Source organism: Pecten maximus, chromosome 7 (genome assembly GCF_902652985.1).
Source record: "Pecten maximus chromosome 7, xPecMax1.1, whole genome shotgun sequence".
Taxonomy (NCBI): Eukaryota; Metazoa; Mollusca; class Bivalvia; order Pectinida; family Pectinidae; genus Pecten; species Pecten maximus.
In genome coordinates, this window is record NC_047021.1 from 34,659,469 (window position 1) to 34,686,832 (window position 27,364).

Here is a 27,364-nt window from a genome sequence, read left to right on the forward strand (position 1 = left end):
TATACCACAGCAATCACAAGCCTTATACCAAAGCAATCACAAGCCTTATAACACAGCAATCACAAGCCTTATACCACAGCAATCACAAGCCTTATACCAAAGCAATCACAAGCCTTATACCACAGCAATCACAAGCCTTATACCAAAGCTATCACAAGCCTTATACTAAAGCTATCACAAGCCTTATACTAAAGCTATCACATGCTCTATAAGGCTTGTGAGTGCTTCAATTACGAGCCTAATACCAAATGTATTGAAACCGTATGCCAATCACTCACAATCTGCTTAGGATATAGCATCATTGTAACTGTCTCTTCGTCGAACAGGCAAGATTGACAACAAGTTTTGTCAATAGATCAGCATACAAAGATCGGAATGAAAATGGAACCCCATTCCAGTAAACAAACAATGCCAGACTAAAAATAACTTACGATTACAAAATCTTCATTTTTGCCACTGATAGAAACGTTTGTGAAAAAGTCAAAACAAGTGGGATGCCTTCGTCTTAAAACAGATCCAAGCCTCATTTGTTACCATGGATTTGTAAAATATTGATGTTGTGCTCGTAAAACTCACAAAATACTAGTCAAAAGTCTCTCTCATGTCTACTTACATGTACAGCATACCATATGTTACACTCCTGGAAATCCTCAGAAATTAGTTTGGGGAATAATCCACCTGAAACAGAAAGTTTATAATTTAGCACAAGTCAGCATAAAAAAAAATTCCTTATTCTCAATATTTTTCTAAGCAGCATAAACAAGGGATTTTAAAATGATCTTTGTGGTGTACATGCATAAGGTCTTTAATGTGTGTGAAATCTTTCAGCTCAGCTAGCCCTAGCATTGCCTCCCGAGAGCTTTTTAACATTTAAGTATGTTCTGAGAATTAAATCACAATATATAAGAACCTACGGTAACTACATAAATATGTGTCGTGTTCCAAGATAACTGTCTTGTAGTCATGAGTTCCAAATGTGAAGACACAACTACATGGGGAACATACTGTACATTTTTAGATATTTAAAATTTCAACTTTAGAAACCTTAGCTTTCCTAGTACATGCTTAGAAATTTTGACAACAAAATCATAATACAAATTCAATATGGATGCCTGACAGCCATCTTGTTCTTGCAACCAGTTTCAAAATTTAAATTCCTAATTAACGACTTTCTGACAGCTTATAGTTATACATGTTTCATTTTAAATATTGTCTTATTTTCCTCAAACATTAACCATCCATATATTTCTTTTCACATATCACCATCAACAAAAGACAACTGTTGAATTTACAATTTAGTTTAATTGTACAGCCAAACCTGTCATATGTGACTGGCCAAGGGAGACAACAAGAGGCCCATGGGGCCTGTATCGCTCACCTGGTTTGATTAGACCAAATGTCAAAATAATGTTCATGTTCAATTTGTTTTATTTGTCATATCGCTCACCTGGTTTGATTAGACCAAATGTCAAAATAATGTTCATGTTCAATTTGTTTTATTTGTCAATCTCAAACAATGCTATATATGGTTATGGTGTGGGGATCCCAACTGCTTTAAAGAAATAACGAAGTCCAGACTCTCTAAAGGGTCTGAAAGACCTCAAGAATTGTTTTCAGAACATGCATTCATCACTTTATGACTAGTAGTGATTTAAATGAAGACAATAACATAGGTCACATATGACCATTGGTCTTTTAATCCATGACCAGATTACTAGTATAGTAAATAACATTGGAGGGGAAAAGTATGGTCGCATATAAGAGGGAGTCGCTTAATTTAGGTGGTCACAAAGGCAGGTTTTGTAAATCAGATTTTTTTTTTTCATTAACTTAATAAGGTGTCTAAGTTGTCTGTTTCTTTGATGATAAGATTTGCTCATAGAACACACAAGTAACGAGGTTCTATGTATATAAATTAGTGTTATCATTATATTAGCCACAGAATATTCTACAGCTGAATCCTGTACCCCACAACCTTAGCTGACAAAAACAAGGTACAGACTCGTGCCAGACATAATTTGTCTGCAAATTAAAATTGTTATGAGATATGAAATATAATCCTTTACTGCCTATATACCCAAAGATTAATTTCAAACCATATGAAATGCGTATGAGAGAAACCTATTGTTTTTTCTAGATACCACCTGCAATATCTTAGCTGCTCTCTCTAAACACCAGAAAAACATAGCTCACAAATGGTTCGTCTCTCATCTTACAGCGATAGGCTATGTGAAGGAACTTGAGCTTGGTATGCAATTTTGACAAGTCAGAAGATAAAACGCTGACAAGTCTCCAAAGACCAGGTGCATTCCTGTTTACAGACCTTCCAACTTGATTTACAAAACTGACCAATGCTTTGTTGATGGGCCAGCAAGATATCCGAGCTGGTCATCACTTGTTCTCAGTGCACATTCTTTACTTGAGCCAGTCAACTTCATTTAACAAGACAAATAGCAGGTTACAATACAGACCAACAGTAGTTTTAAGAGGTTTTCCAAAATCTTTCATTCTATAAGATTCCCCCCAATACCCCTTACCATCTTCCACATCTCTCGATCGAAAAACAATTTGTGACACAATACCTCTCCCCCAATACCCCTCACCATCTCCTAACCCTCAAACATATCTGACACACAATACCTCTCCCCCAGTACCCCTCACCATCTCCTAACCCTCAAACATATCTGACACACAATACCTCTCCCCCAGTACCCCTCACCATCTCCTAACCCTCAAACATATCTGACACCCAATACCTCTCCCCTAATACCCCTCACCATCTCCTAATCCTCAAACATATCTGACACACAATACCTCTCACCCAATACCCCTCACCATCTCCTAACCCTCAAAAATATCTGACACACAATACCTCTCCCCCAATACCCTCACCATCTCCTAACCCACGAACATATCTGACACCCAACACCTCTCCCCCAATACCCCTCACCATCTCCTAATCCTCAAACATATCTGACACACAATACCTCTCACCCAATACCCCTCACCATCTCCTAACCCTCAAACATATCTGACACACAATACCTCTCCCCAATACCCCTCACCATCTCCTAACCCTCAAACATATCTGACACACAATACCTCTCACCCAATACCCCTCACCATCTCCTAACCCTCAAACATATCTGACTGATGATATTATGTTTAAATATCAACATTGAAACTGGTCGATTCTCAAAATTTTAATCTTGTAATGAATGGCAATATACCAAACTAGCCTGATGGATAGGTCGGACAAAATTGCCCTCTTTTATTACTTTATTCATAGACAAATTTTTTAAAAAAATCTCTCGACCTGTCAGAAACCATTTTATCAGTTTGACCAGTTCTGTAATGTTCATTTCGGTTTGTTTCAACATGTCAAAGTGTATATTTATCAGCTATACTGACCAGTCATGAAAGTTAATCAGGGATTGTTTGTTTCACCAGGTCTAAAGCTATCTTTATCAGCTGGCCTGACCAAGCTGACTGGACACGCTGACCAACTGACCATTAGAGTCAAACAGATGTTTATAAGTATGTAATTTTCTGACATGTCACACACATGTACACAAGGGTCTGGACATGGTGACTTTCTCCTCGCCCTCTTCTTGACCAGGTGTGCCAGTGGTCATGCAGTACCTTATAGACAGCAACTGATCAACTTATAGTTTTATCAACTGGCTGGCCCTGGTCTCATCAATGTTTCTTATGGAAATCCATTAGTTTAAAATTTCCCACAGGAAAGCATTAAAGAATTTAAGAAGAACAAGAGATCCCAGAGGGATCTTGGCGCCCACCATTGAATGATCTTTATAGGTTCCATGTCAGATTGATCTTTTCTCTACTTTTCCGTTCCTCTAAGTCTTACTAATCTGTGTAAATTCAGAAACAGCCCTCTAGTACTTTTCAAACAAGGGGAACCTATATGTAAAATTTAAGATTTAGCGATAATGGCTGTTTGTCGGCCATGTTGCTTTCGGATTGGTTGCAAAATGCAACACCAGGGACCAAGGGGAACCTACATATGAAATTTGAGAAAGATCCCTTCAGTACCTTCTGTAAAATAGCGTTAACAAACTTCAATTGTCAAAATACAAGATGGCTGCCTGTCGGCCAGGTTTTTTTCTGACTGGACTCAAAATCCAATATGCATAACTAGGCACAGAGGGCAACCTACAAATGAAAATTTAGAAAGATCCTTTCAGTACTTTCTGAAAAATATCGATAACAAACTTCAATGTCAAAATCCAAGATGGCTGCCTGTCGGCCATGTTGTTTTCCGATTGGTCTCAAAATGCAATATGCATAACTAGGCACCGAGGGAAACCTACATATGAAATTTGAGACAAATCCCTTCAGTACTTTCTGAGAAATAGCGATAACAAGTTTCAATTGTCAAAATCCAAGATGGCTACCTGTCGGCCATGTTGTTTTCCGATTAGTCTCAAAATGCAATATGCATAACTAGGAACTGAGGGGAACCTACATATGAAATTTGAGAAAGATCCCATCAGTACTTTCTGAGAAATAGCGATAACACACTTTAATTGTCAAAATCCAAGATGGCTGCCTGTCGGCCATGTTGTTTTCCGATTGGTCTCAAAATGCAATATGCATAACTAGGCACCAAGGGGAACCTATATATGAAATTTGAGAAAGATCCCTTCATTAGTTTCTGAGAAATAGCGATAACAAACTTCAATTGTCAAAATCCAAGATGGCTGCCTGTCGACCATGTTGTTTTCCGATTAGTCTCAAAATGCAATATGCATAACTAGGCACCGAGGGGAACCTACATATGACATTTCAGAAAGATCCCTTCATTACCTTCTGAGAAATAGCGATAACAAACTTCCAATTGTCAAAATCCAAGATGGCTGCCTGTCGGCCATGTTGTTTTCCGATTGGTCTCAAAATGCAATATGCATAACTAGGCACCAAGAGGAACCTACATATGAAATTTGAGATAGATCCCTTCAGTGCTTTCTGAGAAATAGCGATAACAAACTTCAATTGTCAAAATCCAAGATGGCTGCCTGTCGGCCGTGTTGTTTTCCGATTGGTCTCAAAATGCAATATGCATAACTAGGCACCGAGGGGAACCTACATATGAAATTTGAGAAAGATCCCTTCGGCACTTTCTGAGAAATAGCGATAACAAACTTCAATTGTCAAAATCCAAGATGGCTGCCTGTCGGCCATGTTGTTTTCCGATTGGTCTCAAAATGCAATATGCATAACTAGGCACCAAGGGGAACCTATATATGAAATTTGAGAAAGATCCCTTCAATACTTTCTGAGAAATAGCGATAACAAGAATTGTTTACGGACGGAGGGACGGACGGAGGGACGGACGGAGGGACGGACGGAGGGACGGACGGACGGACGACGGACCACGGACGCAGGGCGATTTGAATAGCCCACCATCTGATGATGGTGGGCTAAAAACCTTATTTCAGGAATCTTCTTTTTATTCTTTAATGCTTTCATATGGAAAATTAAAGTTAAGGAATTTCCTTTAGCTAAGGAACGTTGATGACCTAGGGCCTGGTCACACAACTGTCTTATACATCCATCATCAGACTTTTCCCATCTGTCTTCACATCTTCTGTCCTATCTTCCCAATCTTTGTTCCTGTCATTGTGATGGGCAGGGCATCCAACAAATTGTTTTATAACTATCTCTGCCCATCTATCTTCTTGGAACGGATTAATCTCACAAATATTCAATGAGGTCAATACTTGGTTTATCAACCCAAGAACACCAACACACTCAATCAGCAGGATAGAATAGCAAGATGAGGTCAATAAATTACTAACCTTGTGACCCTGATTGTTTTGTCAAAACATCCTTGGCTTTGTAGAATGATAGCATGAGGTCAACATGCAATTTTCCTACCTTCAGTAATCTATTATATCATTACAAATGCTGGAATTCCTACATTATAGACAAAAGTATTTGATCCAATTGCAAGTCCTGGTACCCAGATTAAGTACAGTATTTCATAGTACTACACCACTGAGTACATGTTCCTTGGCACTTGCATTCATAATATCATATATGCCATCAACATGTAGTTCAATCCTTCTACATAACATTTCTACCTAACCTTGGTCATTCACACTCATTTTTCTCCTTTTCACTAACTTAACTTTAGATTAATATAATCTTAAAAGTCTGAAAAATGCCACTGTACACATAATCAAGGCAGAAGATAACCTCTGGCTAAATAAGGTTTACATTCAAACAGCTATAGCGCCTAACTTCTACAATCTATACACATATGGACCTCATAAAGTGGGATTTATTGGAAGTTGTTACTTGTTATCAATAAACCCAACACACACTCCATAGAGGATTGCGTAACTGATTATTTCAAGTGATATACCCAGGATCAGTCCTAAAACTCTGACCAACATTACTACGAGATAAACCCATCTGGTGGTTAGCCATACAAGGAAACTTGTATGGGGTAAGTAAGTGCAGTTTATATACATTTATTAACAATGTAAGTCAACCTACAACTTATGAAAAATTGGTTAATTAATACTCATTGTGCAGGAAACTAAAAAGACTACAATCAAACTCCCACGCGCATACACACATTTACCCGATAGCCATATGACAATTCTCACAAATGTTCATATTCCAATTCTAAAACCCATAAACAAAAAGAACACGTCGGCATTAGAAAAGATCCAATTTCACAATGGATTATTTATGATTCTTGATGAATTTTAGCATGTCGTTCTCTACAAAACGGCATGGTGACTGGCTCGTTTCTATACCTGTCAAGGACTTACCTCACATGAAGACTAAGAAGTAATGACAGCGAAAACTGCTGACAATTTCCATGTAGCAATGAAATTTTCAGAATTTCTTCCTTTACAGTCTTTCAAGACGTGAAATTCCTCGACTAACGATAAAACATCTGCAGATATTTTAAAGACATGTAAACATTTAAGTGCTTTTCCTAACTGGAAAATGAATTATACACAGAATTGAGGAACTTTAATTATACAAAAGAGACAAGCTAGTGATACGACAGACACAATTCACACATAAGGAAGTTGAAACTATATAATTTATCAGGCGTTTTATTTTTATAATTTATGTTTTTAGAAATACATCTCTACTAACCAGCAAGAATGATTTGATTAACATGGATGTAAAATGTTGGAAAACAACAGCATTATCAAACTAATACATACCTATCTACTCATTTTACAGTATGCCTTGGATTATATGAGTCAAGCTAGCTATTAAATCTTTGAAGTTGAACAAAAATTGGCAAATTAACATGATGAATGTTACAATGGCTTTTTGGAATGTAAGATAAATCTAATCCAAGTTCCTGAGCATCTGGAACTATAGCTATATATATGACCAGAAATATTGCAATATTAATATCTAATAATGACTCTGTGACATTTAATATTGAAGAAAATTAAAATGTCAACAACCGGATAATTAAGTTAAGTGATCATATTGTTTGTTTAAAGTTTCATAATTATCGTGACAATACTCTTTCAGTTCTATTCATCGCGAAAAATCCTTAATTGACTTGATCACATTTCCGTGCTATTGCTAAAATGTTCTTGATTTTGGAATCGTTTTCCAATGGATTTCCGTGGGTAATAAACAAAATGAGCAATGTGATTTGTTTTTCTACCAGTGTCCACAATTAACAAGATGGATATATCACACAGCAACATCAAGAGCCATTGAGAAGGAACAACATTGTTCAGAAATCATCATTGATAATCAATGCAATATATATACACACCACCTGTATACACAAATAAACCAGCCAGCTCTCCCACTCTCACTAGTAATTAAGTGTTTCCTCACAAGCAAATGGACTCCACTCAACATCAATACAAATATTCATGTGTTACAAAATCAACAAATTCAGACAAGAGAGCTTTTACAAAGGGAGGGAACTCATTAATCAAATTAATTAGCCAGTCGGTGCATACCAGGGGAATACAGATCATCAAAAATATATGATATGGCAAATTAACCGTTCAACTCCCAACCGTATCATAAAATCAATCTTCTACAATAAGAAACTGTGCGATGTTCATCACAATGGCCATATCAGAGGATTGATGCAGGAATTGAGGTCCATTTCCAAAATTGAAATAAGTGAGCGTGGGTTTGGTACACAAAGAACAGTAAATGCTAAACTGCTATATTGTACTGAAAACCATCAAGAAAGCTATTTCATTCAATAACTTGTCTAGCTTTGAAATCACTGCATGGAAAACCATTACTCAGCATATAATAGCTTGAAAGAGAAGAGTTTTTCTTTGTTTTCAGTGAAATTTCCCTGTAGGCATTGATCTTGAACCTCCAGACCTTGCAGTTGCTGCCTTTTAGCTTTGGTTTACAGGAAGTACATTTGTACAGTTGAGAATAGAGAAGCAATGTTTTGCTAAAATACCATTGTGCCACAATGACCAATCTTCTACCTTAATCATCAACAAAATTTTAGCCTCCTGTCCACTCTCTCAAACCACTCAAGTTTTCCAAAACCAGTTTTACCCATTTTGAAAAATCGGCTTTCTCCAAAATATTTGTGAATTACTTGTATAAACCCAGCTGATGACACGCAGATTAAAACTATAGTAGAACATTCGGTTTACACAGGTAATTGAATTACACTGGACTCTATTAGGAAAGCTAACAAATATAGACACTAAACAAAACATTATTGGAATCAAGCATTCAAAAGACTCAGATGTCAAAATAATTTCTTCGACACACTTTCTGCAGCAATTAATTCCAGCCAACATTGTACTCTTGTATCTCTGTTTGTACTCTGAAGGCTGGAAGGTTCACCAATTCCTCTGTTCTATAATTACTGGGGCTTATTACTGGATATCATTATTGTCCAGTTATCTCCACCCCAGACACCTAATGGTTGGAATCTGTCCTTCAGAACATAGCCAGCTGGACAACCTTTATCCTGAATATTTCCCAGGAGACTGGTACTGCATGGCCACTGGGATAGAGTAAGAAACCAATACATGTAATTGATGTTGATGACCAGCTTTTTCTCTGGAGTCAATATTTTGTAACCAACTGATTTGCCAGGAGTCTATTCTAGTTGAAGTATTTCTGGCTTGGCCTAGAGCGACAGATTTGTCAGCTTGACTCATAGTTTGATCTGGAGTGTTCTGGACATATGATTAGGTCTACCTGATCTGTTTTAGCCTGGACTGGTCTGGTCTGTTGATAGACTTGATTCATTTCCATATGAATCAAATGCATATCTGGTCAGTCCCAGACTTGGTGCCACATAAAGACAATTTCTGGCTCTGTGGTAGAACCATTGTCTACTCTAACCAATACATTATTTTATATTAATGCTAACGAAATAGATTTGGATATTGAGGACCTGATGTACTTTCAAATGTTGGCAAGTTTGATTTAAAAGGAAACATGAAGGAAATAACAGCAACATTTGTATAGGCAGAGGCTGGAGACTTTACAAAGGATGGACGATGCATTGATAGTTCACATAGTTCAAGATAAGGACTATAGGTCTGTCATCTGTCTTCCTATGTATTGAAATAAGATATTCTAAACTTGATATCACACAAACAGAGACCACTGTTACACATTAAGCCTTGGGTCTTTTTTTTACACTGTGAAATCAATCTGAATGAAAACATATCCTCTCCCAGTCCACATAACTTGTTGATAGTTAGACTCTACACACACTGCTGATTATGATTCAGATCCAGACCATCTATGTCTAACTATAAACACATTATTAATTTTTTTTCAAAAGTAAATAAATTTTCCACTTTAAATACGGTGTTTTGTATTGGTATAGGGCATATGAAGGTCATATACCTTGGGAATTTGAAGGTCGTACCTTGATCCTTAGACATTTGAAGGTCATAAATCAACCTCCATGTTCTCTTAAAAAAGGATTTATGGAGAAGCCTATTAGCTAATCTGATGCAAAATTTATTACTGTCACATAATCCTTTTTCACTGCCTCATCCTGAACGTATACATATAAAACAAGTTTCGCTGCAAAATGCTGGGGCTTTTATTTTAAAAACAAATTGAAGTTCTCTATATGCCTGGAGTCTTCACACAAAAACTTGTGATTAAATAGACCGATATCCTTACATAACTTCTCTGACTAAGCAAGGATGTTACAGTGAGCTTGCTTATTCTAAGGTGGGATGGGGCAAATCAGGCACCAACACTCTTTATAAAGTAGGATAATGAAATAGGATTTCACAACTGAGAAAAGCGGCAGATGGCCACAAATTCTTCACCATCTGTACAAGTATACAGATTTCAATAACACAACAATACAAATCTTCAGAGACAAATGACTTATGTCAAAGGCTGTTTAACACTCTTAATTCAAACACAATACTTAAAAGTTTTCCAGAATTAATTTGTCATTTCTCAGAAATAAACTGTTTTCTAGAATGATAATGAAAGATTTTTCTATGTTATATACACGAGTTCAACAACAGCTGTGACATTTTGTTTGTTTGTTTTGTTTGAAATTTTAATTAGCAATTGAAACCATGAAAATTTAAAGCTTTCATAAATATTGATTGGGAAAAGATCAATTTTCCACACAGGGCCTGGTGAATTGAAGATACACAATGAAACTGAGAAAATGTAACCATGCTAATTTCTAAGCACATGTATTTGCATGAAAGATTTTGATTAGACATTTGACACACTACTGCAGGTCATATGGCTGAATTGTTCATTATATATTCATAAACAGGCCACTGGCTGTAATAGCAAACCAGCACACATGACCAGAAATAGCTACCCTTATTTTCTCCAAATTGTGTCCTGTCCGTCATCCATGTGACTAATAGAATTTTTCCCCAATTAAGGGACTAGACAAACAAAATTCTTATCCAGAGGGCTGCATTGAGAATTTCAGTCCCAGCCACAGAATTGGGGTTATTGTTCAGTGAAAATGAAACCTTATATGCAACTGCTATTTAGCTTTCAAATGATGTCATCATGTTTACGAACAATGATGTCATTCAAATGTATTCATTGTTATGATGAATTACCATGTGAATGTGAACCAAGGCGGAGGCCAGACAAAACTCTACCAAATTTTTGTGAATTCAAAAAAACTATCTGTCCTGAGTGGGAATGCATTGTCTTTATATATCATACAGTAACCAGTAACACCAAAACAAAAGTGTACTAAAATGGATCAATAAAACCAGCTTGACTATAATTTTAAGTAGCTTTATTATTTTTAGAAATGTGGGAATTTTTTTTCATTCAAGAAAGCTATGAGATATGAGATTTCTAAACTAGAAAATCAACAAAAAAATATCTCTTTTAATAAAACTCGACTTGAATGAGGAATTTCCTAAAGTGCCAACATTCTAAACTTCTTATAGAGAAAAGCTGGACCTGTTCTTCCAAATCATCTTGAAACTTTTTAGACACCTCAAGTGCAGAGCTGTAAGCTTCGGAAGTGGCCTTGATTTACTAGATGTATATGGAAGATTCTCTAAACTGGCTGATAACCTGGCATAAATACAAGGAAGTAGAAAATCTGTATTTTATTTCTGGAACACTTCAGCGTTAAATGACCTTGAGATGACATTCAAATTACATGCTTCTGCCACACTGAGATTGTTCAGCCCAACTCTACATACCCCTATATGTAGTTATTACATCATAGGGAGATCCTCATAACATTAGATCACTTAAATGACACCATGCAATTGCCTCCCCTTCCTACAGAACTCTTCAGAAAAGAAAACATAAAATCACTAATCTTTAATGACTAATCTGCCTTAACCAATCTGATTCTGTGACCTTTTCTCTGTAATGAGAATGATAATTAGAATTAAATACTTAGCTCTGGATTGATTTAGATTGAATATTTATTCACTTTTAAATTAAAACTATTCAGTATTACAATTACCAACCTTAATTTGAATTTTTGAAAGAACCTTATTTTTACTTTAAATTCTAGTGCCAAATGCCATGATTTAAACATTTGTTTTTAATGACTTTGCGAGGAAAGCATATATTTGCATGCATTGCTAATCAATTTAAACCTCAAGCAAGAGAAAATCTAGCATCCTAGCAAATAAGTTAGTCAGATTATTCAACTTTTGAATAGCCACAGAAGCATAAAATTTCCCACCAGAATATTTTTTTCATTTCCAAAACAAAATTATCATTTAAAACTGTACTTAAACAAACATATCAAAACAAGTTTTATTGCCTTAAGGGTAGCAAACTTGAATTTGCTTTCCAATTAAAATTACCTAAAGGAATTATAAGAATGAATGATATTTCCAGGGAATCTTTATAATTTTTGTCGAACCTAAAGGATTAACAATAAATTGGATCTTTCTGAGGTAAGACTGAGCAATCATGACCATTAATTAGGCCCCATGAGCCTCATAAAAGTTCACCCTTGTAATATGCTGTAACTATATATTTATAACACTCCTTGTTCCTGGGGCAATGTCATAAAATTTGGACTGAAAAACCTGTGATAATTATATTGTTGGTCACCCTTAATCTACACAGTGTCAATATAGATGAAGAATTGACAATATAAACATCTTCCAACAGAATGAAGAGTCACGGAAATGTTTAGAAGTAATATTAATGTTATGGACATCTTGTAATGGAATCAGAGTCACAGAAATGTTTAGACAAAGCAGTAACATTATAACACAGACACCATGTAACACAATCAGAGTCACAAAAATGTTCAGACCAAGCATTAAGGCTACAGACATCCTGTAACAGAATCAGGGTCAAAGAAGTGTTCAGACAAAGTATTTTTGACATTTCCGATGTCCTGTAACAGAATCAGAGTCGCAAAAATGTTTGGATGTTGAATTAAACAGCACAAACATACATTTTCAGAGACATAATTGAAGGCTCACATACCGTAAAGAAACTTCCACTTTTTGTCCTACAAGATTTCAGAATTCATGTTTTCTTCAGAACGGAGAAACAAATTGTATCTTAAGGGAAGGTATGACTATACCTGAAATATACACAAATGTTATCCACACCGTGATTCATCCATATCTCTACAGCAAACACACCCACAGTTTGTCACTCAAGTGCAAACTACCTTTACAAAGCAAGTCATGAAGACAGTTATCTCACCAATATTTGTCCAAGCTGGACAAGCCATCTGAGGGGACAAACATTATGTAAGGTAATTTCTTGTCCAACATATCATTGTGGATATAGAGAACACAATTTGACTTGTGTCCACTCTGTTCCATTCATGATTCCAGACACCTTGAGTGTTCAATCTAAGAATGCACATACAAAATCTGGTTTAAGGGACATCCACTCCTGGGGCAAGTTGTTTGAAAAAGATCAGATACCAAAGCCACAGACTTTACAATAGTGATTCAAACTTTGGGAAATAGGTTCTTTGCTGTCTATATAATTTTAGACTGAATTACAAGTTTCCGTTAATATACCTGATTAAACTTGTATATATTCTGTCATTGATACTTAGACTCTAGACTGGATTACAAGTTTCCGTTAATATACCTGATTAAACTTGTATATATTATGTCATTGATACTTAGCAAGAAGAAATACATAACTTCACAAAGACTATTGTTGAAAGCAACTTCTCAAAATTTTCATTTTTTCATGACATAAAGGTTTTTACTGTCTCAATGAGGGGCAGATGATATGTTACATCGGTCTTATGCTAATTAGCTTTTATTTATCTTTCATTTTAGTACTAGTCATCCTCTTACTGACCATTACCATTGACCACTCATTATTTACACATGTAAGGGCTATATATGGCAGCCATCTGTTTGAAAGCTGAAGGTCATAGGAGAAATGGACTCATTAACCCAAGGACATTTTGCACAGGTAATAAAAGGTGAATACATAATCTTAGCAGTATATGCTATCAAGGTAAGAAATTGTAAAGTTGGATCGGAAAAGCCAATGGTCAAGTAACGGTCAGTGAATGGTCAATAACAACCTACCTGTAGGTTACATTGGCCAGGTGTGGTCAGTTTAGTGGTCAATATCAATCTACCTGTGCATTACAGGTGATAGGTATATTCGTTCACGATAGTGTGATAATATCAATATTACATTTAATCTACTCTTGGGTGATTTCCACATATTCCTTCTGGCTAATTCTGGATGGACGCCAAACAGTGTATTGTCTGTTTACCTGTTCATGACAGAAATTGTGTACTCTTATATTCATCCATTATCACCTGAAAACAGAAAGATTGTTTATGATGAATATCAACAGCAAAAGTACAGGCAAAAACTGAGTTCTTCTGCCATCTCCTGCAGTCACTTCCAGTCAAACTCTGAGCCATAATATGGTCCTTTCTTGTGGCTGTGATGTGTTTGTCTGAGAGCAGATAATAAATAAAAGATGTTATTCCCCATAAAAGGAGCCCGTTATGATCGAAGAATGTGATAAAGTCCACAGGTGACCTATCAAACACAATCAACCAGATGGCAGGCCTTTGTTCCTTACGAAACCTGTCCATTACTCCAGTGTACCATTTCCTGTCAAACATAGTTTATGTAACCAAAATTCTAAAGTAGTACTGACACAAAATGATGTAATGGCCTGCAGACTGGGGTTTGAACCTGGGATCTCCAAATTCACAGAGCTAGTCCTGCTTGCTACATTCCTCCCTGAAGTCTTTGCCCTTTGAACAATTCACAAACCAGGTTTTGGAATCCCCTTGTGAAATACAAATTACTTAAAGTACAGACTAGTCTCAGGCTCCACAAGCAGAGGAGGGAAACTGGAACAGTGATAGATCGGGACTCCAACCTAGAACCTTAGATGGCCAATCTAACCTGAAATTCAGCTACCCAGGAGACTTCACCGAGGTAGTCCCACTACACTGTAACAATAAATCTAACCGACATGTCCAACAGTATTGTAATATATAATAGAGACTTTACCAAGGTAGTCCCACTACACAATAAATCTAACCGACATGTCCAACAGTACTATAATATATAATAATCACCCTATTCATCATGTAATAAGCCCAGGCGACAACTAGTGATGGGAATCAGTACATTTAGAATAAAAAATTGGAAACTCAAAATTGATCAATTATAATAGGTTTTCTAAATTTCGCACATAATTTCCCTTTCGTAGGAAATTTATTTAAACTTTCTGTGTAATGCAGCTTCTACTGTTTTATCCAGAAATTAGCCATACCTATAGTAATAAGCCCATCCCAGTCTGTTCATATTTCAATGTCCTGCAAAGAATACCTGTTGTTGCTAATGGTTGGCCAAAGATCAAAAATAATTAAAAAAAAATTAAAAAAAACAAACAAAAACAAAATCATTGATGATGATTTTGAAATTTCTGGACGTGTTCGTAAATCTTTGCCTTTGCATACTTTTGTAATGTTACCAAACCAAGTAGTTGATCTTCTATATTAATGATATATTCATTAGTTGGTTACATTTAGTGATTAAGGATTAAATATATTAATAACTATTAAATGCTTTGTTTGTGTTCAGCATTAAAACTATAAAGATTGATAACATTGAAGGCTAAGACGTGTCATAAATGCACTTGAGATGATATATCTGAAATCATAAGACTTCTCCTGAAGTAAAAAAATCGGTTTTATTTTCAGCAAGAATTAAAAAATATATATCTGAATAATTTGAAGTAGCTGCTTATACTATAAATTTTCCTACTTCTAACTGATGTGCCGGTAAATGATAGCCAAAATCAGTTAAGAAAACATCCTAATGAAACGAAACAGTATCGCCCCATTTTATAGATCGCAAAGCAGATTATATACAGATATGAATTTTTCAATCCTATTTACCCATACATACTATTTCCTCAAGGAAGTTTCATTGAATGAACTTTGACTTGTATTACTCTCAAATCTATTGACAGAAATATGAGAAGCGGTCAAACTTGACGCCTCCATCTCAAATCCATATTCATGTACTTCTGTATCATAAAAGATTCATGAGATCAGAACCGGCTATGACAGGTCGATTTATGCAAATCTTTCCGAGACACTACTAGATCTATACAAAAACTAATACAGGTACTCCCAGGGTACTCCTAAGTCATCACATACAAACATCTGTCTTCCATTCGCGCCATGCAAGGGAAGTGATTGTTATAAATATATCTTAATTATTGTCATATAAATTTTACTAATTAAATCATGTTTGTATAAAAGTCCGGTCAAACTGTCTATAAAGGCTACTCAAGGAAGCAAAGAAACGTGGACTTCAAAGGCATGTTGTCTTCATATTACTATGAACTGTGTTAAATTGATACCGAAACAGGCGTTTGGTTTGGTTTGTTTAATTTTATTTAGCATCCTATTAACAGCAAGGGACGTGCCTGGTTATCGAGGTGGAGGAAAGCCGGAGAACCCGGAGAAAAACCACCGGCCTACGGTCAGTACCAAGCAACTGCCCCACGTAGGTTTCGAACTCGTAACCCAGAGGTGGAGGGCTAGCGATAAAGTGTCAAGACACCCCTTGGAAACAGGCGGTCTTTGTTGGCAGGTTGTTGTTATATAAAGTGGGCTTTAAAGAAGGTTTTACTGTAATTACTAGTACTGTGGCACATTCACATTTCTGAAGGTAAATCAATCTTTGTGACCACCTCGTTGAAAGTAAAGAAAGTATATAATCAGGCTATAATCAAATAACTTTTTTCTCTGGTGTCAAAAGTTCAAGAAAAAAATTCTCAGGTCTTCAGGATATTTGTTGTTCAGCAAAAATTAACAGGTAACAGTTCATTTCAGGCTAGATTTTAAATAAAGAAGAAAGGGTGGATCAGGTACAGAAAAACGTTTGCTCAAGCTGGTACATTTCAAAGTGTTTCTCTGTTATATACTAATTATAGGTGTTGGGTGTAGACATTTTGTGTTGAAAGATTCTGTTTATTTTACAAGTCTCTATGTTTATTTACGGTGGGAGCAACATTCCTGTTTACAATTAATGTAAACAGACAACAATGGCCAATTCAAACATTTCATGTGAGGAGAGTTTGGGGATCAGATCAACTATTTCCCTTAACAGAGGACACATTGCATAAAGCCTATATTGGCTAAAGATTTCAAACAGCAAGTAAAATCAAGATCATTACATAACTGTCCATTCCTTAGGAGGTACTTCAGTCAATGAGGATTAACACTATATTAACTGTCAATTCCTTATGGGCTAACTACTTCAATCATTCAGTCACTAACACTGTCCATTCCTTGGGAGGTACTTCAGCCAATGATCTGTAATCAACATAGCAGTATATAAAATGTCCATTTCTAAGGAGGTTACTCCATTCAATGTAAAATTAACATTATGGTATATGTGCTGTCCAGGTACTTCATTCAATGAGTATTAACACTATAATAACTGTCCATTTCTTACGAGCTAACTGTTAACTGTCTATTCTGTATGAGCTGTCAACTGTCCATCCCCTTGGAAATCTATGGAAAATGAGAAACACAGTGTTAACAGTCGTAAAATTCTTTATGAGCTGGCTACTTCAGTCCCTAACTATCTATCAAACCAATGATCAAGTATCAACATCACACTGTCTGTTTATAAACTGTCCATTTCTAATTAGGTACGTCAAAGAATGAGTATTAATTTCTTAACTCTCCATCCTTTAGTCAATGAGTATATGACCATCACATTATATATACTGTCCATTCCTTAGGAGATACTTCAGCCAATAAGCATCAACACTATATTAACAGTCCATATTCTTTATGAGGTGTACTATATTCGATGAATATTAATCATTAACTGTCCATTCCTTAGGAGGAACTTCAGTCAACGAGTATCAACATCCCACTACATAAGCTGTCCATTCTTTATGAATAATGAGGATATGAATAGGCAGATTTATGAAGGCCAAAACCTGTACCCAACCAATTATGAGGTACAGTAAAGGAGACCAACATTGGACAGCGTACCTGTTGTGTGTACATTTGGGAAGACCTTCAGGTGAAAACATCATACCTGTATAGAATACCTACGAGAACCCTGTAGTCCTCACATTCCGGTCATACAGAGAGACCCTTCAAAATCGAAATTAGAAAAGCGAGAATGAAAAGGTTCAAGAGGTGGGATTAAAATTCCTGTCCATCTTCAGATTCCAATTCACTAGGGATGTAATTGTATATAAATGTATGGGGCTGTCTTTCCACAACTGAATCGCCTCTTTTCAATTTTAATCCTACACGGTCAATACTACTCAAATGGACACACTATAGTGTTACCATATTTTACATATCACACGTACAACCTATTTTCTTTCTTATCAAACTTATTTTGTAGAGAAAGTGCTGCATGCATGCAATCTGACATTGACCAACCGCAGACAGCTGAAATTCATTGTCAAGACTCAAGTCGATGCCTGGGAAATGAACTTTTTTATTTATACTAACATAAAGGTATTGACTTCCCCACAGGAATATTTTTTCTTTATTTCATTTCACATACAAATACACAACACTAAACCTGACAAAGGCAATCAATAACCCAAAGACTGCCCGACAATAAAAAAATACCTATATACAATTATTTTAAGACCTGGGGTGGCAGTCTATAGGTCCAACGCAACTCGCCCCAGACACTGGGGGGCAAATTCATGCCTTACAAGTAACCATACTTTAAAGTCCGGTTCAAAAGCTAGCTGCCAAATTTTCTCAACCTCATGAACAAAATCTGCTATGGGGAAAGGCAAGCGAAATGTTGTGGAACTCAAGCTACTACTGCCGGACAGAAAGTAAAGGCAGGCGACATTAAAAAGTTGTTCAGAAAAGATAAAGTATGTGTTGGTATAGGGCCAGGTTTCAGAAAAGACAGGTGATAACAAACTGGTCAGAAAAGATAAAGTAGGTGTCGGTAAGGACAGGTTTCAGAATAGACAGGTAACAACAAACAACTTAGAAAGGATAAAGGTGTCGGTAAGGACAGTTCAAGAAAAGACAGGTTATGTTGCCTAAATTGTTTGTGAACATTCCTTGATTCCAGTTCAAGACAAGAGGCCCATGGGCCTTAACTCTTTCCGTACTCACGATGACTACAGACGTCACAAAAACGTGCTCTTGTATCCTTCATGACGACTACACACGTCACAATTAACATGCCTTCCATCCTTTGTGACGACTCAAATCGTCGTAAAACATCGCAAAAGATGTTGATATTACTTGCTGGTTTAGCATAGTCATACGAAGGAATTGACACGGAAATGATGTTTTTAAGAAACAAGAGGCCCAGGGGCCTTAACGGTCATCTGACTCTAAATTAAAACCCTTATATTATTGTAGTATGCATTCTCTGTAGCAAGTATATAGTGGCACTGTTGGCCATGGTGGCCATCTTGGATATCTGACCGACCCAATAAATAATAACACTTGGTCTGGACCATCTAAGGATCATTTCTGGTAAGTTAGCTAGAGCTGAATCCCACCGGTGGAATTTGAGAAGAAGTTTGAAATAGGTGTTGTTCAGGAAAACCATGATTGCGCAATCATGTTACAAAATGGCCGCCATTGCTGCCATGCCAAAGTTTTTACAAGGCCGAAAAAATAACAACACTTTGTTGGCACTCCTTCCTTAACATCCTCACCAATTTCGAGCTCAATGGCACCAGTGGAACTGGAGAAGAAGTTTAAAATGTGTTTTTTAAGATGGCGGATATGGCGGCCATCTTGCATTTCAGACCAATCTAAAAAATAACAACACTTGGTCGGGATCATCTCAGGAACATTTCAGGCAAGTTTCAGCCTAACAGCACTGCTGGAACTTGAGAAAAGTTTAAAATGTGCTTTTCAAGATGGCGCCTATGGCGGCCATCTTGGATTTCAGACCAACCCGAAAAATAACTACACTTGGTCACGATCATATCAGGATCATTTCAGGCAAGTTTCAGCTCAATAGCACTGCTGGAACTTGAGAAAAGTTTAAAATGTGCTTTTCAAGATGGCGCCTATGGCGGCCATCTTGGATTTCGGACCAACCCGAAAAATAACAACACTTGGTCACGATCATATCAGGATCATTTCAGGCAAGTTTCAGCTCAATAGCAATTGTGGAACTTGAGAAGAAGTTTAAAATATGTTTTTCAAGATGGCGGCTATGGCGGCCATCTTGGATTTTGGACCGACCCGAAAAATAACAACACTTGGTCGGGATAATCTCAGGATCATTTCTGGCAAGTTTCAGCCCAACAGCACTGGTGGAACTTGAGAAGAAGTTTAAAATGTGTTTTTTTTCAAGATGGCGGCTATGGCGGCCATCTTGGATTTTGGACCGACCCGAAAAATAAAAACACTTGGTCGGGATCATATCAGGATCATTTCAGGCAAGTTTCAGCTCAATAGCACTAGTGGAACTTGAGAAGAAGTTTAAAATGTGTTTTTCAAGATGGCGGCTATGGCGGCCATCTTGGATTTCGGACCGACCCGAAAAATAACAACACTTGGTCGGGATCATCTCAGGATCATTTCAGGCAAGTTTCAGCTCGAAAGCACTGGTGGAACTTGAGAAGTTTAAAATGTGTTTTTCAAGATGGCGGCTTTGGCGGCCATCTTGGATTTCAGACCAACCCGAAAAATAACTACACTTGGTCACGATCATATCAGGATCATTTCAGGCAAGTTTCAGCTCAATAGCACTAGTGGAACTTGAGAAGAAGTTTAAAATGTGTTTTTCAAGATGGCGGCTATGGCGGCCATCTTGGATTTCGGACCGACCCGAAAAATAACAACACTTGGTCGGGATCATCTCAGGATCATTTCAGGCAAGTTTCAGCTCAAAAGCACTGGTGGAACTTGGGAAGAAGTTTAAAATGTGTTTTTCAAGATGGCGGCTATGGCGGCCATCTTGGATTTCGGACCGACCCGAAAAATAACAACACTTGGTCGGGATCATATCAGGATCATTTCAGGCAAGTTTCATCTCAATAGCACTGATGGAACTTGAGAAGAAGTTTAAAATGTGTTTTTCAAGATGGCGGCTATGGCGGCCATCTTGGATTTCGGACCGACCCGAAAATTAACAACACTTGGTCGGGATCATCTCAGGATCATTTCAGGCAAGTTTCAGCTCAATAGCACTAGTGGAACTTGAGAAGAAGTTTAAAATGTGTTTTCAAAATGGCGGCTATGGCGGCCATCTTGGATTTCGGACTGACCCGAAAAATAACAACACTTGGTCAGGACCATCTCAGGATCATTTCAGGCAAGTTTCAGCTTAATCCCACTGGTGGAACTTGAGAAGAAGATTGAAATGTGAAAAGTTTACGCACGGCGCACGGCGCACGACGCACAACGCACAACGCACGGCGCACGGCGCACGACGACGGACGAAGCATGATGACTATAGGTCATCCTGACCCTTCGGGTCAGATGACCTAATAAAAAGCAATGTAAATATTGTATTGATGGTATATTTTACGTACCAGAAGCATAATTCATTCGTTAAGATTGTCTATTTCAAAGAATTCCGCCGGTTCATGCCGAGCTGTTTACATAGCTACAAAATGGCGGCCTCAAATTTACTTTCGTTTTCTGCGAGATTGTTGAGGTGTTAAACACAATAAAACAATTAAAAACGATAATATATATATAATTGAGTAACATTTATCATCAAAATAAGTAAGAAATACGTAAAATATTTTTACACACCGAAAAAACGATGTTTTGGCTGCGTGATTTCTTGCACATGTGTGACACATGTGCCGATTAACATGTCATTTCCCGCGATTCTGCCTGGTGATTTCGCCGTATTTTAAAGGAAAAATTGGGTAAAAGAGTTTCCGTACTCAGTACTTGTTCCATATGATAAACTTCATTTAATATTAAGCATTATACAACAGTAAAAGATCAGTAAAAGATCGTTTTATCGACATCTGATGTGATAGCCATATGCTCCAATACACAAAGGACCTACCCAGCATTCACTTCCGGTAGCGACCGCGAAATTTGAATGAGTACGTAAAGAGTTAACGGTCATCTGACTCAAAATTAAAGACCCTTATACTATTGTAGTATGCATTCTCTGTAGAGAGTAAAGTGGCACTGTTGGCCATGGCGGCCATCTTGGATTTCTGACCGACCTGAAAAATAACAACACTTGGTCAAGACCATCTCAGGATCATTTCTGGTAAGTTAGTCACTGATGGACTTTGAGAAGAAGTTTTAAATAGGTGTTGTTAAAGAAGAACCATGATTGCACTATCATGTTACAAAATGGCCACTGTGGCTGCCATGTCAAAGTTTTTACGAGGCCGAAAAATAAAAACACTTTGTTGGCTCTCCGTCCTTAACATCCACACCAATTTCCAGCTCAATGGCACCAGTGGAACTGGGGAAGAAGTTTAAAATGTGTTTTTCAAGATGGCTGCCATGGTGGCCATCTTGGATTTCTGACTGCCCCGATAAATAACAACACTTGGCCAGGACCATCTCAGGATCATTTCCGGTACGTAAGAGCAGAATCACACTGGTGGAATTTGAGAAGAAGTTTTAAATAGGTGTAGTTAAGGAAGAACCATGATTGTGCAATCATGTTACAAAATAGCCACCATGGCTGCCATGTTGAAGTTTTTATGGGGGCCGAAAAATAACAACACTTTGTTGCCTCTCCTTCCTTAACATCCTCACCAATTTCCAGTTCAATGGCACCAGTGGAACTGGAGAAGAAGTTTAAAATGTGTTTTTCAAGATGGCTGCCATGGCGGCCATCTTGGATTTCTGACCGACCTGAAAAATAGCAACACTTGGTCAGGACCATCTCAGGATCATTTCTGGTAAGTTAGAGCTGAATCCCACTGATGGTATTCGAGAAGAAGTTTCAAATAGGTGTTGTTCAGAAGAACCGTGATTGCGCAATCATGTTACAAAATGGCCGACGTGGCTGCCATGTCAAAGTTTTTACGAAGCCGAAAAATAACAACACTTTGTTGGCTCTCCCTCCTTAACATCCTAAACAATTTCCAACTCAATGGCACCAGTGGAACTGGAGAAGAAGTTTAAAATGTGTTTTTCAAGATGGTTGCCATGGCGGCCATCTTGAATATCTGACCGACCTGAAAAATAACAACACTTGGTCGGGATCATCTCAGGATCATTTCAGGCAAGTTTCAGCTCAATAGCACTGGTGGAACTCGAGAAGAAGTTTCAAATGTGTTTTCAAAATGGCGGCTGTGGCGGCCATCTTGGATTTCAGACCGACCCGAAAAATAACAACACTTGGTCGGGACCATCCCAGCATCATTTCAGGCAAGTTTCAGCTCAATCCCACTGGTGGAACTTGAGAAGAAGTTTGAAATGTGAAAAGTTACGCAACGGCGGACGCGGACGGCGAACGCGACCAACATTGGACAGCGTACCTGTTGTGTGTACATTTGGGAAGACCTTCAGGTGAAGAAATCATACCTGTATAGAATACCTACGAGAACCCTGTAGTCCTCACATTCCGGTCATACAGAGAGACCCTTCAAAATCGAAATTAGAAAAGCGAGAATGAAAAGGTTCAAGAGGTGGGATTAAAATTCCTGTCCATCTTCAGATTCCAATTCACTAGGGATGTAATTGTATATAAATGTATGGGGCCGTCTTTCCACAACTGAATCACCTCTTTTCAATTTTAATCCTACACGGTCAATACTACTCAAATGGACACACTATAGTGTTACCATATTTTACATATCACACGTACAACCTATTTTCTTTCTTATCAAACTTATTTTGTAGAGAAAGTGCTGCATGCATGCAATCTGACATTGACCAACCGCACACAGCTGAATTTCATTGTCAAGACTCAAGTCACTGCCTGGGAAATGAACTTTTTTATTTATACTAACATAAAGGTATTGACTTCCCCACAGGAATATTTTTTCTTTATTTCATTTCACATACAAATACACAACACTAAACCTGACAAAGGCAATCAATAACCCAAAGACTGCCCGACAATAAAAAATACCTATATACAATTATTTTAAGACCTGGGATGGCAGTATATAGGTCCAACGCAACTCACCCCAGACACTGGGAGGCAAATTCATGCCTTACAAGTAACCATACTTTAAAGTCCGGTTCAAAAGCTAGCTGCCAAATTTTCTCAACCTCATGAACAAAATCTGCTATGGGGAAAGGCAAGCGAAATGTTGTGGAACTCAAGCTACTACTGCCGGACAGAAAGTAAAGGCAGGTGACATCAAAAATTGTTCAGAAAAGATAAAGTATGTGTCGGTATATGGACAGGTTTCAGAAAAGACAGGTGATAACAAACTGGTCAGGAAAGATAAGTAGGTGTCAGTAAGGACAGGTTTCAGAAAAGGCATGTGTCAACAAAAAAATGGTCAGAAAAGATAAAGTATGTGTCGGTAAGGACAGGTTTCAGAATAGACAGGTAACAACAAACAACTTAGAAAGGATAAAGGTGTCGGTAAGGACAGTTCAAGAAAAGACAGGTTATGTTGCCTAAATTGTTTGTGAACATTCCTTGATTCTATGAAAATTAATGGCCACAAACAGCAGAATTTGGACACATAATTAAAGATTTGTACATGTCTTGTGATGCTAGCATATCTACAGCAACAGAAGATAGCAAATAATGTTTAGTTAAATATTACTCTTTTTCTTTGAATGTCAAATTTTTAATTTTGTTCCGATGTCCTGATTTTAGTGACTATTAGAAATATAAATATATTGGAGCAATGCAAGTGTAGCAGAACTGGACTTGGCTGTGGTTACTGAGAGTCTGACTCGAGTTCGGAGGTCCTGGGTTCGAGTCTAGTCCACAGTCTAGATGTTGTATTTTTCATCTCCTGTAACATCTGGTGCTTAACTAAATTCCCACAGAAATTGTATAGTGTCTTGTGTGTGTCTTTGGGGTCAAAGACTTTGTTGAAGGAGTGAGGAATGTAGCAGAACTGGACTGGGCTGAACACTGGTGGCACAGGTAGCTCAAATGGTTAAAGTTAAGACTTGCCACCAGACCTTAAGTTCTTTTTGTTAAGAATTGCAAGCTAAATTCTAATACTAGATTATCTGCCTCTAGTTTCAAACTTAGAATCAGACATATCCTAGTGACCAAAATCATAAAGCTCAATTTTGTTTATAATTTTAATATTCTAGAGACAGGGGGCCGGTCTAGGTTAAAGTGTCCATCTTGAATTTGAAGGTCCTGGGTGGAAGTCTCAGTGGTTTTTGTATTTTTCCTCCCCTGTTACACAAGTATACTGGAGGAGATGGCCACGTCCATTGAAGTTTCCAGTGTAGAGAACCAAGGGAATACAGAGTAAATCATATCCACTGGTGTTCTCTGCCTCTTTGTACACACATTTATCATACCGTAGCTACAGCAGTAAAACCTTGTCTTTGATCTTGTGAAAATTGAGATTATCATCAACATGTAAAAAACCTGTCCTGACAGTAAATAGATGTCGTCTGCCCGGAAGTACAAATACATACATTATACCTATGTCTGTATATATATTATATACTAGACACCTGAGCACAAACATTTTATACTAATGAGCACAGCAGCTTTCTCAAGCATAAAATTCATGAAAAGGATTTAAAATGACAAAGGCTATATATTTTGTTTTAGAAAGTCATAAAAGTACATCTGCTTAGATTTTGTTGGTTTTCAAAAATTGTAGACGGAAATTTAACCGAGTATGAAATCTGGAAGCCATTGAGCTTGTTCATCCATGTGAACAGGAGATTAATGGAGGCAGTCATTTTCTGTTGGGTCATTTCCTGTCTAGTCACAAATGAAATATGTGTTTGGCACAATGTCTCTTACACTTTGACTTACCCCTGCCCCCCCCCCCCCCCCCCCCAACCCCCATTATAGCATGCACAGCAGACATGCTCTAATGCACCTGTCAGTGATAATGACAGTTCACCCTCTTCTGCATAACGAAGTGTCCATTTAAAGAAAATTACTTCAAATATACCACACACTGAAAATATCTTGTAAGTAAGACATTTGCACCTCCGCAAAGATCATTATACCACAACAAAGCACAACGACAAAAGGTGGCTGACGACCAATTGTAATAAAGATCATTTGCACTAAGGAGTGTAGCCATTATATATACTAAAGAGGTTATATATACTTCAAGAGGCCATACAAACTATACTTGTGTTTCCCCGTAATGGTTTCCGAAAAAAACTGACAATTGAAAGCAAGCAAAGCCTTTATTTAAATGTTAGCATTTCTTACAGGACTGATGGACATATCCAATGATTGATTTTTAATAGCTGGCCTGAAAATGAGTAGGATCAACAAATATTTAGTGTAAACAGAAACAATATTATGTTTCAAATTCTGTTAACTGAACAGCATAAGCATTACATTTTCTCTTGTAAGTCAAAAGAACCTTAAAAGTCCTTTGCAATGTGTAATATTCGTTAGCATCGATTTAACACTGTATGCACTAAGTGTTTATTGGAACAAAATTCCTTCATCTGTACATGGTAGTGTCCGAGGACATGTAGACTCATTACTGAGCTTATCACAGGGAAACAGCTAAAATGTGAGTTTTATTGATAAAGACAACTAATATTGGTTTTGAAGTCTAATCTAAAATATACCAATTTACATCTATCTTGAAGAATTCTCCACAGAAACTTTAATTTTCAAAACGAAAATTCAATTTGAAGATAACAAACCAATTATCCTGAAGTCAATATAAAATAGATCGTGCAAACATGAATTTTCTGAATCGCATGTACTCTTGCATGGAGCAGAATCAGGAAACACACCAACTCAATATGCTGTTTCTGAAATTACTTTAGTCTAGACAGATGCTCTTCCCCGACAGATTATGAAATCTTTGCCTTTCTCACAAATTTAATGACAAGTTTACCTTTCATAAAGTTATTCACAAACTACTGTATCTTAGAATTTTAGTGATACGATTTATGGCCAGAATATTGCTATTTGGTTAAGAGTCACTAATAGTTTACATCATCAGAGCTGTTCAAAATCTTGATCAGCTTTGTCAGTCAATGACTAAAAATAGAAACTATAATTATTTGCAAGGAATTGAAATATTATTGCATTATTTTTGCCATTTTTGACTGAATAAAATCTCTTTGAAACCATTTACACAACTGAATATTTTGATTTCTTTTTCATACACTGAAAGAAAGATTTTTATTGATTAAATTTCAAGCTAACTAGACTACTAATTACTAAGCTGATGTTCACGCTCATACAAAAACTAACAAACTCTGAAATCTCTAGAAAATGGCAGCAAAACGAAAAATAGATCAGGGAAAAGAAAACTCTAATGATATAACAGGGTGGAGAAGATATATACGTCCTC

General features: G+C 37.1%; 1 protein-coding gene across 1 annotated transcript in view; it reads right to left on the reverse strand.

Moving 5' to 3' along the window:
* The window catches only part of LOC117330674 (dystroglycan-like), a 79,170-nt gene that overhangs the window by 43,368 nt on the left and 8,438 nt on the right, over window positions 1-27,364 (reverse strand). The window contains 1 exon segment of the mRNA XM_033889114.1: window positions 614-678. The gene's annotated coding sequence lies outside the window, so the exon portion shown is untranslated.